We start from the raw sequence: 10,953 nt of genomic DNA on the forward strand, positions 1-10,953 counted from the left end.
GGATAGGGTCCTCTCCCCTCTGTGCCAATCTGTCATTGTAATTTTTTTTACTGTAAACGATATCTATTACTTTGTATGTAATCCTTCTAATGTACAGCGCCATGGAATAAATGGCACTATATAAATAAATCATAATAATAATACTATATGGGTATTTCCATTAGACAATCCATCCAACATGTTATTGAATCAAAATATTGTTTTTCTGACAACTCTGTTCAGCTGTGCATTGTATCGGTGTCATGTTGACTACAGTCCACAGATGTTATCTAGATCCCTAATCTCACCTCTACTTTACCAGCATGATGAATAGTAAAGAAACTCAATAAGATCAATGAGATGGTTAGCTGCACACAGAATGGAGAAATAGTAAAGATGACAATTACTTTCACATTTGAGTTAACCCACACTTCACCAACTTGTTTTCACTTTTACAACATTATATTCTGAAGCTTTGAAGAAAAAGATGAATATATTGTGAAGCAAATAGGTATGAATAATTATCACCTAAATGATGTAACATAAGTCAGAACATAAACAACCTATCTGTGGGGAATTGATTTACCACCGAAATTTTAAAGTATGAGACTAGTGTCATCTTGTGGATTGATATGAGCCACAAAGCCCATCAAAGTGAAACTGTTCTGGATGTTATGTATAATTTTATCTTGAAAATTAGAAGAACATGCTTTCTATGATGTTTGGTCAGATATGTACGGACTCAGGAAGACCGGGCTGCAGGCACCTGTGCTGCGCCGGGTCCGGAACTGTCAAGGCTGCGTCCCCTGTTTCCCGGGGGAAGAAATAGGGGAATGGACAGGCCCCATTACCCAGAAAGAGGTGGCGTGTTTAGACAGGGAACCTGCCCGTAAGCTGGGAGAAAAAAAGGCAAAGCAGGAGTGAGTCCCCAGCTGTCAGTGTGTGAACAGCAAGGGGGCAGTGCACTACGCGCCTGAAGTGCCGGCACTGCAACCAACTGCAACAGATAGACCCAGTGACCTAGAGGCAGGGGGCCAGCTTAAGAGAAAATGGGCACGACAGCAGAGATTTTGGGCGTGGGCAAGCAGCACATACTGTAGAAGGCTGAGCAGTGTGCTCCATCCTTAGAGCACTGGTGCCGCAAAGGACTGTTCCCATTTACTCCCGCCAATAAAAGCGGTACTGCCAGAAAGCAAATAGTGTCATGTGCCCAGTGACCACCAGAGAGCAAGGAACCGTGCACTCCATGATCATGAGTATAGCACACTTGCGCAGTAGAGAGAGCACAGAGGAATGACAGAGGACGTCGGTACAGTCAGCAAGGTATTCCCTCAGCAATTTCCCAAACTTTGCACTCCTTGTGAGAGTCCCTCACGAGTCAGGGCCAGGGCGATGGGAGGGTCTGAGAAAACTCTTCCTGAACTCTGCCAGTGTTCCACTGTCTCTGCTGGATTAGAGTTGTCTCTCTCACCTGTACTACTTGCTTGGCCAACGAACTGTGTCCTTTTCTACCAGCCTTTTCAGATGGGAATTTTTTTAATAATTCAGCAAGAAGGGCCCTATTCTCCTCCATCATTGTAGTACACCTGTCTGCCTCTAGAATAAAAGATATAAAGTTCTCTTTTTAGCGTAGGTCTAGAAGTGTCAACAATCATTATTGCCTGTCACCCAAAATTTTGAGAATGGGAAGATGATGGGAAAAGCAGTGTAACATAAATTCAGCCATGTGTACAAGACTGCTAACAGTCAATACTTCCGTGTCCTCACCAAGAGGCCAGCTGACCAACTGACCATGGTCTCCTCTTCCTCCTTGTCCTCAGGCCTCCATTACTTTCGACAAATCTCAGTAATATCATTGTAAATACATAATTGTAAATATATTCCCCTGTAGTTTTTATCTCCTTCACCTCCTTGTAGATTGTAAGTTGTCACGAGCAGGATCGTTTTTTGGGTTTAGTTATTGTTATCGCTGTTACTTAGTGTAGATTGTAAGCTGTCACGAGCAGTGTAGTTTTATTTCTGTTTAATTATTGTATTATTTTTATCGTTACTTAGGACTGTTGTGTTTGAAACTGTAAATATGTTGACGCTATATAACTATAAATATTAAAACACAGAGAAGCAGGATGGAGATGTTAATTATGGCGTCATTGCCACTCACCATCATGGTGAATTACTCAAACTTTTGGAGGATGGTACATATGTCTGACATCCATGTCCACTTCTGATATCTTATGTGTAAAGTCAGAACTGAATACTGATGGCCTTGTTGATGCTGGTAGTCAACAACTGCCCTCTTCTGCTCACAAATCCTTTCCAAAATATGCAGTTTAGAGTTCCAATGCATGGGGAGGACATCACACACCAGTCGGTGAGCCAAAAGCTGCAAGCACTGCAGAATCACGGCAAGAGTGGATGAAGCTGTAGCTGACTTTCTAAAATGGGTACGCAGAGCCTCATACTTTTCCAAGCTGATCTGGCACCTGTGTTTTTGTGATGGGCCATGTATACCAGGATGGGAATGGGGGCCAATCATACCAGGATAAGGACGGGGCCATGCATACCAGGATGGAGATGGGGACCCTACATACCAGGATAGGGTTAAGGGGGCAATGAATACCACAATGGCAATGGGGGCCAATCATACCAGGATAAGAATGGGGCCATGCATGTCAGTACAGAGATGGGGACACTGCATACCAGAATAGTGATAAGGGGCCATGCATACCAGCATGGGGAGTGGGCCAATGATACCAGAATAAGAATTGGGCCATGTATACCAGGACCAGGATGGGGCCCTGCACACCAGGATAAGGATAAGAGGGACCATGCCTACCAGGATATGAATGAGGGGGACATGCCTACCAGGCTAGGGATGAGGAGCCCATGCATACCAGGATAGCGATGAGGGGGGGCATGCATAATAGAATGGGGATGACTGGGCCATGCATACCAGAATGGGGATGAGGAAGCCATGCATACCAGTATAGGGATGAGGGGGCCATGAACACCAGGATGGGAATGAGGGGGGCATGCATACCAAGATGGGGATGAGGGGGTCATGCATACCAACATGGGGATGACAGGGCCTTGCATACCAGGATATAGATGAGGGGGCCATGCATACCAGGATTGGGATGAGGGGACCATATATATATCAGGATATTGGATATTAAGTACAGAATTGACCTCATTTTGCTTCAATTTTTTTTTTATAATTTCCTCCTCTAAAACCTAGATGCGTCTTATAATCCGAAAACTATGGCAATATGTCTGGATTATCCCGACAAAACTCTCGATTCTGTTAACTTTTATCTAATTTGTATGTCATCCCTTAGGTTTTAAGTTAACCATTCTACATCTTAAAACTACAAAATCTTCAATAAGTGAAGTCATAGTTCTAACAAATCATAGTAAAAAAACTTCACCATGAAATGTTCAGTGTTAATGTAACAGATTCTTAACACATTGCGAAATGTCAACTACAAGTGTCAACAATAAGAAGTGCAGGAGTTTTCACCTGCCAACACTGCAATTATCATCTATTAATTCATTGTAATCATCTTGTTGAAGCTTTTACTATAAGATGACTTGAGGCAAACAGAATTTAGAGTAAATTGCCTTTGCGGGAATATGGCATACCCAGCCATCTGTCTACTTTCTTAGTAGGGTTTTCTGAGCCCAAAAATGCAATTAAAAAGATTTGCCTGTCCCTGTAATGAGTCACCAAACCCTGTTAGCTTTGTTTTCATTTTGTTAGTTCCCCATCCTTGTGGTTTGTTGTTGTTTAGATCCTGAATTTCCTGTAAGCTCTTCTTCTGTGCCTCGAGACTACATTTCCCAAAAAAACACAGTATGTGCCCCACTGCTGCAACACTCCCATCCTCAGTGCCCACCTACAAAGCACCATTCTGAGTCACCTATACAGTCTGAAGATGGATAAATTGCGGCACAAAATTTTTCTTTCCTAACATTCTTCCCTTGTCATCTAGTATGTGCTATCCTGATACTTCCCAGCACGTAGAAATGTTACAGGTGCTGAAGGTGCTGATGTTGCCACACAAAACAAGCTCAGCGTACTGTAGAGAAGCAATTAGTCAAATATTTTGTAGTCATTTATTCTAAGGTATTCTAGCAGTTTGGAAACTCAGTAGCATCCCCTCTGACTAAGATAAGATTACTTTTCCTGCTTACAGCGTGCAAAGCCTTTGCTCTCTCTTTTCTCCCTTCTTCCCTGTGAATCTTGACGAGGATCAGAGGCCACGACTCCAAGGACATGAACATTCAAAAGCGCACTGCAGAGCTGCTAGCTGAGTCATTTAAAGCACAGACAGGAAATCCTCTGTGTTCTGTGCTTTGAACAGACAATAGCTCGAGGTCACATCATCACATGTGACAAGGGAGAAATAGGGCAGAATTTTAACAGTAAGTAAATTATTGCTTCTTTATTTCTGAAGTCTGTGCTATACTTGCATAATGTGAATTCCCAGAAACCCAATTTAACCTAGATATATTGAAAAAGGAGGAATTTATCCTCCATACATTGAGTAAGAAGAAAGGATATGAAGAATGCAGAAACATTTGTATTTATTTACCATATCTCTCTTAATTGTGCTGCTAATTCTCATACATTTACATTCAAATCTGAAATGCATAGTTTTAATGGTGGAAAAACAATGATAGACACCTTTGCAACTCTCACCTGAGACTGGATAACCAGTAATCATGTAGAATGTACAGATAATGTTGGTGCAGTAGATGCAGTTATAAAGGCTCAGTGATGAGGAACCAATATAGCTGGGTTGAGTTATAGAGGAGGTTCAATGGTTGGCCTTATCCAATAGTGTACCAAATTTAAGCCAGTAACATTGCAGATATTAGTTTGTCAATGAGTCCAATGCAGAACTGACATGAATAGGGAAGAGTTGATTCAGCTATATAGCCTATAAAACTGAAACCTGAATTTAGAATGAGCGAGAGTGCTCGGATAAGGTATTATCTGAGCAGACTCATGTGCTAATAGTTTCTTCGGTGTGCTCGAATACAATGTTAGAATCGCCGTGGCTGCTGTCATATGTTGCAGCTGTTAAACAGCCGTGAGACATGCAGCCACGGCAACTCAGACATAGTATTCGAGCACACTGAAGACACTCTATTGGCACACAAATGTGCTTGGATAACACCTTATCTGAGCATGCTCGCTCATCACTATAAATATTCAAGAAAGTAAAAATTACCGTATTTTCCAGCGTATAAGATGACTTTTTAACCCCTGAAAATCATCTCAAAAGTCGGGGGTTGTCTTATACGCCGGGTACGGCGTGTGCAGGGAGCAGTCCTGTATGGTTCCCAGGATCTGGAGGAAAGGAGACTCTCCTTCAGGCCCTGGGATCCATATTCATGTAAAAAAAAGAATAAAAATAAAAAATATGGGATATACTTACCCTCTGACTGCCCACGGTTCTCAGCGGTGCAAGCGGCAGCCTCCGTTCCTAAGGATGCATTGAGCGAAGGACCTTCGATGACGTCACATATTTTTACATGAATATGGATCCCAGGGCCTGAAGGAGAGTCTCCTCTCCTCCAGACCCTGGGAACCATCCGCACCGCACACGCCATATAAGATGACTGGGCGTATTAGATGACCCCCGTCTTATACGGCGAGTATATCCCAAACTCCATATTTTATATGGAAAAGTTGGGGGTCGTCTTATACACCCAGTCATCTTATACACTAGAAAATACGATATATTTGTCTTTCTTAGGATAATATCTATGTGTCTATATTATTGGGCAATTATTAATAATAATAATCTTTATTTTTACTTAGCGCTAACATATTCCGCAGCGCTTTACAGTTTGCACATATTATCATCGCTGTCCCCAATGGGGCTCACAATCTAAATTTCCTATCAGTATGTCTTTGGAATTTGGGAGGAAACCTCCTCTGTATCTCAACCCAGCTATATTGGTTCCTCATCACTGAGCCTTCTCTGTTTCATTGTGATTTATAACTGCATCTACTGCACCAACATTATCTGTACATTCTACGTGACTACTGGTTATTCAGTCTAAAGGTACCGTCACACTAGACGATACTGCTAGCGATCCGTGACGTTGCAGCGTCCTGGCTAGCGATATCGTCCAGTGTGACAGGCAGCAGCGATCAGGCCCCTGCTGTGATATCGCTGGTCGGGGAAGAAAGTCCAGAACTTTGTTTCGTCGCTGGCTCTCCCGCTGACATCGCTGAATCGGCGTGTGTGACGCCGATTCAGCGATGTCTTCGCTGGTAACCAGGGTAAACATCGGGTTACTAAGCGCAGGGCCGCGCTTAGTAACCCGATGTTTACCCTGGTTACCATCGTTAAAGTAAAAAAGAACAACCACTACATACTTACCTACCGCTGTCTGTTCCCGGCGCTCTGCTTCTCTGCTCTGGCTGTGAGCACAGCGGCCGGAAAGCAGAGCGGTGACGTCACCGCTCTGCTTTCCGGCTGCCCGGCGCTCACAGCCAGAGCAGAGAAGCAGAGCGCCGGGAACAGACAGCGGTAGGTAAGTATGTAGTGGTTGTTTTTTTTACTTTAACGATGGTAACCAGGGTAAACATCGGGTTACTAAGCGCAGCCCTGCGCTTAGTAACCCGATGTTTACCCTGGTTACCGGCATCGTTGGTCGCTGGAGAGCTGTCTGTGTGACAGCTCTCCAGCGACCAAACAGCGACGCTGCAGCGATCCGGATCGTTGTCGGTATCGCTGCAGCGTCGCTTAGTGTGACGGTACCTTAAGGAAAGACTTATCAGGTGAGAGTTGCAAAGGTGTCAATCAGGGCCAGACTGGCCATTGGGCACTTCTGGCAAATGCCAGAAGGGCCGGTGCCTGTAGTGGGCCGCTTGATCCATGCACGCTCTGCCAGCGGTGCCAGGGCGAACCCCCCCCCCCCCCACGCCGCAGCCGCACTCAACTATACCGGTGTCCATGGTGCCGGTACAGTTCAATGCAATTCATCATTCCCATCAATGCATCATTCCCCCCTCTGCCTCTGACACTGCGGGTGTGCGATGACGTCATATCATTGCGTACCTGCTCTGTGCCGGGCAGACTGCAGCCGCTGAGACCGGAGCCAGGAGCAGCGCAGGGCACAAGGAGAGGTGAGGATTGTGTGTGTGTGTGTGTGTATTTTTTTCTATGGGGGACTATATTTATTATATTCTATGGAGGGCTGTATGACATTCTATGGGGTGCTGTGCTGTATTACATCCTATGGGGGGTGTATGACATTCTATGGGGTGCTGTGCTGTATTATATCCTATGGGGGCTATATGACATTCTATGGAGTGCTGTATTTTATTACATTATATGGGGTGCTGTGCTGTATTATATCCTATGGGGGGCTGTATAACATTCTATGGGGTGCTGTGCTGTATTATATCCTATGGGATGCTGTGCTGTATTATATCCTATGGGGGGGCTGTATGACATTCTATGGGGTGCTGTGCTGTATTACATTCTATGGGATGCTGTGCTGTATTAAATCCTATGGGGGCTGTATGACATTCTATGGGGTGCAGTGCTGTATTACATTCTATGGGGTGGGGTGCTTTATTATATCCTATGGGGGGCTGTATGACATTCTATGGGGTGCTGTGCTGTATGATATTCTATGGGGTGCTGTGCTGTATTATATCCTATGGGAGGCTGTATGACATGCTATGGGGTGCTGTGCTGTATTATAATCTATGGGGTGCTGTGCTTTATTATATCCTGTGGGGGGGCTGTATGACATTCTATGGGGTGCTGTGCTGTATTACATTCTATGGGGTGCTGTGCTGTATTATGTTCTATGGGGGGGCTCTATGACATTCTATGGGGGGATGTAGTACATTCTATGGGGGGCTCTGCTGTTTTACATTCTGTGGGGGGCTGTATTACATTCTATGGGGGACTGTATTACACTCTATGGGGTGCTGTGCTGTGCTGTGACAAGTGGGCCTGTGTAACTTCAAATGTCAGGGCTGAATTTTAGTCCCAGTCCGGCCCTGGTGTCTATCATTGTTTTTCCACCATTAAAAAGGATAACTTTTATAAAATTTATAAATTTTATTAATGTGCAAATTTATTATGCAACAAAATGGAAAATGTTTATTTTCCCATCTCAATAGTTTATTTTCATCTGTTGAAGTGAGAATAATAACCAAACAATTTAAACTGTGCAGAAATACATTTATGACTTTTCAAAAATGCTATCAATGACCCGTACTGTTCCAGCCATGAACCCATCCATCTGGTCCATCGAGAGTCATTGGCATTTCATCATAGTAACATAGTAACATACTGTAGTTATTAAGGTTGAAGGAAGACTTTAAGTCCATCTAGTTCAACCCATAGCCTAACCTAACATGCACTAACATGTTGATCCAGAGGAAGGCAAAAAAAAAACATGTGGCAAATAGTAAGCCCCACTTTGGGGAAAAAAATTCCTTCCCGACTCCACATACGGCAATCAGACTAGTTCCCTGTATCAACGCCCTATCACGGAATCTAGTATATATACCCTACAACATTATACTTTTCAAGAATGGTATCCAATCCCCTCTTAAATTTAAGTAATGAATCACTCATTACAACATCATACGGCAGAGCGTTCCATAGTCTCACTGCTCTTACAGTAAAGAACCCGCGTATGTTATTATGCTTAAACCTTCTTTCCTCCAGACGTAGAGGATGCCCCCTTGTCCCCGTCTCAGGTCTATGATTAAAAAGATCATCAGAAAGGTCTTTGTACTGTCCCCTCATATATTTATACATTAAAATAAGATCACCCCTTAGTCTTCGTTTTTCCAAACTAAATAGCCCCAAGTGTAAAAATGTATCTTGGTATTGCAGACCCCCCAGTCCTCTAATAACCTTGGTCGCTCTTCTCTGCACCGGCTCTAGTTCAGCTGTGTCTTTCTTATGCACCAGAGACCAGAACTGTGCACAGTATTCTAAGTGTGGTGAAACTAGTGACTTGTATAGAGGTAAAATTATGTTCTCCTCATGAGCATCTATGCCTCTTTTAATGCATCCCATTATTTTATTTGCCTTTGTAGCAGCTGCCTGACACTGGCCACTGAATATGAGTTTGTCATCCACCCATACACCCAGGTCTTTTTCATTGACGGCTTTGCCCAGAGTTTTAGAATTAAGCACATAGTTATACATCTTATTACTTCTACCCAAGTGCATAACCTTACATTTATCCCCATTAAAGCTCATTTGCCATTTATCAGCCCAAGCTTCTAGTTTACATAAATCATCCTGTAATATAAAATTGTCCTCCTCTGTATTGATTACCCTTCATAGTTTAGTGTCATCTATAGTAACATAGTTATTAAGGTTGAAGGAAGACTTTAAAGGGAACCTGTCACCTGAATTTGGCGGGACCAGTTTTGGGTCATATGGGCGGAGTTTTCGGGTGTTTGATTCACCCTTTCCTTACCTGCTGGCTGCATGCTGGCCGAAATATTGGATAGAAGTTCATTCTCTGTCCTCCATAGTACACGCCTGTGCAAGGTAAGATTACTTTGCGCAGGTGTGTACTACGGAGGACAGAGAATGAACTTCAATCCAATATTGCAGCCAGCATGCAGCCAGCAGGTAAGGAAAGGGTGAATCAAACACCCGAAAACTCCGCCCATATGACCCAAAACCAGTCCCGCCAAATTCAGGTGACAGGTTCCCTTTAAGTGCAGTCTATGAAACCTTTGAAAATCTGTCTTCAGAAATTTTTTGGCTCGGTCTCGACATTTCATCTTATTTGTCTTGCTTAGTAGTGGTTGGGTTTCAGCCTTTGCTACTTTCTCCATGTCTTCGAGCACAGGAATAAGTAACGGTGAACTGGAACACTTTCTCTTTCTTCTTTTTCTCTCAACATGTTTTTATGCAACCATGTTGACTAGGGTTGAGCGGCTTTTAGTTTTTTAGGGTCGAGTCGGGTTTCGCGAAACCCGACTATCTCAAGAGTCGAGTCGAGTGAAATCGGCCGATTATCGCGAAAAGTCGGGGATCGACCGAAACACGAAACTCAATGCAAGTCAATGGGGGAGCATAGTCGGCAGTGAGTGGAGGCCAGGAAACCACCTACAGTGCCCATTTTAATGGCAAAAACATCCATTCTTGTTACTGAAGCTTGTCAATCTTAATTTACCTTATAATAATAGTAAGGCATTGGAAATTAGGGGTCATTTGGCTAAAGTTGTGGGGGGTAGGGCTGGTTCAAGTATTTAGTGGGCCCAGGAAATCTGGACCTCGTCACGGCAGTGGAGCAGGGAGAGGTAAGTATTTAACCTTTGCAAGTGCTGTGATCCTGAGCAAGCAGGGGGGGCCCACTCGTTGGCATTGGCACTGGCACAGGGCCCCTCAAAGTACGGCGGTGTGTTTGCATGGCAGGGGTGCCTCCCACCGGCAGCGACACTTTTGCGTACTATGAGGGGCCCTGTGCCAGTGACGTCGCCAACGAGTACCCCCCCCACCTGATGAAGGAACCTGCACCTTCATCTGCACCTTCCTCTTTGTCCCCGTGTAAGGTGGTATGGTATGCGGGAAGGGGAACCTGACTTTCAGCAGGGTCACAATCTGGCTGTGTAGCGTGCACGGCGAATGTAGCGTTCTGGGTCAATGTACCAGCAGACTCATCTATCACTGGCTGGACAATGGGCAGGATGAGGAGGAAACACAGATATAGGCCCAAATAAAGTGGGCTAAATGCAGTTCAAAATTGGTAACAGGACTAACCAGGGGGCATTGCTTTGTTCAGTGGAGTACAACTGTAATGAGAGGCTGACACAGTGAGTAGGCCCAAATCAGTAAGTAGGCTAAATGCAGTTCAAAATTGGTAACAGAAGTAAACAGGCGGCACTGGTTTTTTCTGAGTAGGAGAACATCAAGGAGCGGCAGACACCGTTAGTAGTGCCAACAAAACAAGTAGGCCAAATGC

The sequence above is a fragment of the Ranitomeya imitator genome, chromosome 1 (genome assembly GCF_032444005.1).
Source record: "Ranitomeya imitator isolate aRanImi1 chromosome 1, aRanImi1.pri, whole genome shotgun sequence".
Lineage (NCBI taxonomy): Eukaryota > Metazoa > Chordata > Amphibia > Anura > Dendrobatidae > Ranitomeya > Ranitomeya imitator.